The sequence below is a fragment of the Lolium perenne genome, chromosome 5, assembly GCF_019359855.2.
Source record: "Lolium perenne isolate Kyuss_39 chromosome 5, Kyuss_2.0, whole genome shotgun sequence".
NCBI lineage: Eukaryota > Viridiplantae > Streptophyta > Magnoliopsida > Poales > Poaceae > Lolium > Lolium perenne.
In genome coordinates, this window is record NC_067248.2 from 210,166,947 (window position 1) to 210,171,090 (window position 4,144).

Genomic DNA, 4,144 nt, shown 5'->3' on the forward strand with positions numbered 1-4,144 from the left:
AATCAATAAATTGGGTTTTACTACCCGCGAAGACTGCTGCGATCCCCTATACTTGTGGGTTATCAAGACTGTTTTCTGGCGCCGTTGCCGAGGAGCATAGCTTTATTTGGAAGTTCACTTGGATTGATATTGTTCGCTGCAAATTCTCCATCATGGGTAAACCTCGCGATTCTAAAGTCGCCATATTACCATCCACTACAACAAAAGGTACAACTCTGAGTACCTTTGCTACTCTTGATTCACCATCTGTGATAAGTCAACTTGTTTCACCGCCACAAGCTTCACTTGCTGGTACTACTGCTGAATCTGAAAACTCTCATAATATTGATAATGTTTCTGCTGTGCTTGATGATAGTGGTTCATTGGGATCCTTTCTAGATGCTACAATTGCTAGGTCTAGACAAATTAAAAATGCTGAAACTCCTAATGAAAATGCCACTACACCTGTTAGTTCACCGGAACTTGATTATTCTAGTGATGATCCTGATGAAGATTATGTGGAGCTTAATGATGATTTTATTAATAGATGCAATGCTACTGCTGATGCAAGTAAAATTTAAAAGTTTCTTACACAATATACTGTTAGACATAAGCTATCTCTTGATCCTAAATTTGCCACATCTCCTATATGCATTAAGGATAAAGATTATCATTTTTCTCTTGATCTATCTCATATAGCTATTGTAGAGAAAGCACCCTTTTGTGGTACTGAAAAAGAAAGTGCTGTAGAACACATGAATGAACTTTCTTCTATGAGTAGCTTGTTTTCTGATGATGACAAGATGCGTACTTACTTTGTCATTAAAATTTTTCCTTTCTCATTAAAGGATGATGCTAAAACTTGGTATAATAATTTGCCTCCTGGTTCTATTAAAAGTCCAACTGATTTGCGTGATGTTTTCTTTCGAAAATATTTTCCTGCTAGTGCTCAACATATTGCTTTACAGAGAATTTATAGGTTTGACCAGGGAGATGAAGAGAAATTGCCTACGGCATGGGCAAGATTTTGTTCTCTTATCAGAGCTCGACCTGGACATGATTTAGAGAAGAATGATCTACTTGATATATTTTATAGTGGACTAACCATTGAATCTAGAGCATATTTGGATAGTTGTGCTGGTTGTGTTTTCAGGAAAAGAACTCGCATTTAAGCTGAAGAATTATTGGCTAAAATAAGCCGGAATCATGATGATTGGAATACACCTGAACCAACTCCAACGCCAATATTGAAGAAGAGGGGTTTAATTGAATTGAATGATGGAGATATGAGGGAAGCTAAGAAGTCTCTGAAGGAGACAGGTATTAAATCCGAAGATGTGAAGAATCTACCTCCTATAGAAGATATATGTGAGATAATTCCCCCTTCGCCCATGATTGAGGTAAACTCCCTTCAACGCTTTACTAGGGAAGATATTCCGTATTCAAAACCTCCTGCTCAATGCTTAGATGAGTTTGATAATTATATTGTTAAGCAAGAAAATTTTAATATGAGAGTAGAGAATCATCTAATGGAAAATTCTCAAGCTATTAGCAATTTGCATGATATTGTGGAGAGAACCTCCAATGATGTTAAGATGCTTGTTAAACATTTTCAAATGATTCAAACTCAAATTGATCAACTCACTAAAGTGCAAAATGACTTGCTAAATAATAATTCTAAAGAGAAACATGCTTATGAAGTAACAACTAGAGGTGGTGTCTCTACCCAGGATCCTCTATATCCTGAAGGGCATCCCAAAAGAATTGAACAAGATTCTCAACGCATTGAACCTAGTGCTCCTTCTAAGAAGAAAAAGAAGAAGAAACATAAAAATGTTGTAGAATCCTCTGAACCTGTTAATGATCCTAATAGTATTTCTATTTCTGATACTGAAACTGAAAGTGGTAATGAACATGATAATGATAATGATAATGATAAGAATGATGCTTCTGATAAAGAAGAAGTTGAAGATGAACCTGAAAAGCATGATAAAAATAAAAAGTATACTAAAGAAGATTTTATTGCTAAGAAACATGGTAATGAAAGGGAACCTTGGGTGCAAAAGCAAATGCCTTTTCCTGCTAAGAAATTAAAATCAAAGGAAGAAGAACACTATAATAAATTTTGTGATTGGATGAAACCTTTATTCTTGCAAATCCCTTTGACTGATGCTATTAAATTGCCTCCTTATTCAAAGTATATGAAAGATATTGTTACTAACAAAAGGAAAATCCCCAATGAGGAGATTTCCACTATGCTTGCTAATTACTCTTTCAATGGCAAAGTGCCAAAGAAGTTGGGCGACCCAGGTATACCTACTATTCCTTGTTCTATTAAGAATAATTATGTTAAAACTGCTCTATGTGACTTGGGAGCCGGTGTTAGTTGATGACCCACAAGTATAGGGGGTGTATCGTAGTATCTTCGATAAGTAAGAATGTCGATCCCAACGAGGAGCAGAAGGTGTTGACAAGCAGTTTCGATGAAGGATTCACTGTAAATGCTCACAGACAAGTATTCAGGGAGTTTTGATGTAACAGGTGAATAAAGTACGAGTAAGTAAAGTGCGAGAGTAACAATCACAGCGAGTGGCCCAATCCTTTTTAGCACAAAGGACAAGCCGGGTTGTTTACTTATAATGACCAAACATTCTCGAGGACACACGGGATTTTAGTCTAGTGCTTTCGCTACATACGGCTAAATAATCTTCATTGTTATGATAAGTGTTGTGTGGGTGAACCTATGCTAATGTACCGCCCTTCCTAGGACTAATACATACTTGTGATTATACCCTTGCAAGCATCCGCAACTACAAGAAAGTAATTAAGAATAAATCTAACCACAGCCTTAAACTCTGAGATCCTGCTATCCCTCCTGCATCGATATACCAACGGGGGTTTAGGTTTCCGTCACTCCGGCAACCCCGCAATCGGCAAACGAGTACAAGATGCATTCCCCTAGGCCCATAAAGGTGAAGTGTCATGTAGTCGACGTTCACATGACACCACTAGAAGAATAACACCACAACTTAAATATCATAACATTGAATATTACTCAACCATAGTTCACTACTAACATTTAGACTTCACCCATGTCCTCAAGAACTAAACGAACTACTCACGAGACATCATATGGAACATGATCAGAGGTGATATGATGATGAATAACAATCTGAACATAAACCTTGGTCCAATGGTTTCACTCAATAGCATCAACAACAAGTAGAAATCGATACCGGGAGAGTTTCCCCTATCAAACAATCAAGATCAAACCCAAATTGCTACGGCGGTGACGATGTCCAGCGGTGGAGACGGCGGTGATGATGGTGGAGATGATGATGATGGTGATGGAGATGATGTCCAGCTCGATGACGGTGACGATGGCGTCGATTTCCCCCTCCCGGAGGGAATTTCCCCGGCGGATCTCAGCCCGCCGGAGAGCTCTTTTCTCTCTGGTGTTCTCCGCCCCGCAGAGGCGGCTGTGTCTCTTCGCGACGTACCCTCTGGAGCTTAGGTTTTCGGGACGAAGGGTTTCGCGAAGAAAAGGAGGCGAAAGGGGCTGTGGGGCCCCCACACCACAAGGTGGCGCGGCCAGGCCATGGGCCGCGCCGGCCTGTGGTCTGGCCCCACCTTGGGCCTTCTCAGCTCCTCCTTCTGGCTTCCTTCGTCATCTTGAAAAATAGGATTTTTGGTATAATTTCCTTCCACAGTTGATCTTCCGAAATATTGCGTTCTGACGGGGCTTTTTCCAGCAGAATCCTGGCTCCAGTGCTTGATCCTCCAATAATGATGAAACATGCAAAATAGATGAAATAACATAAGTATTGTGTCCCAATATGAAATATATCAATGAATAACAACAAATTATGATATAAAATAGTGATGCAAATTGGACGTATCAACTCCCCCCAAGCTTAGACTTCGCTTGTCCCCAAGCGAAACTGAACTCGGTAAACAGGACCACATGTTTATGGAGTGAAGAGTCGATAAATAAAATACGGACAAGAAGCATCATATTCATTCACACAAGACATTCTAGTAAACAACTTCCTCATATAACTCAACTTGAAACAAGTATAAGGTAATCACAAATAAAGGTGCATAAGAAATCATAGTTGGTGATGGCAAACTCCGTTCTTGGTCAGAGAACAATTAACAGGTTATA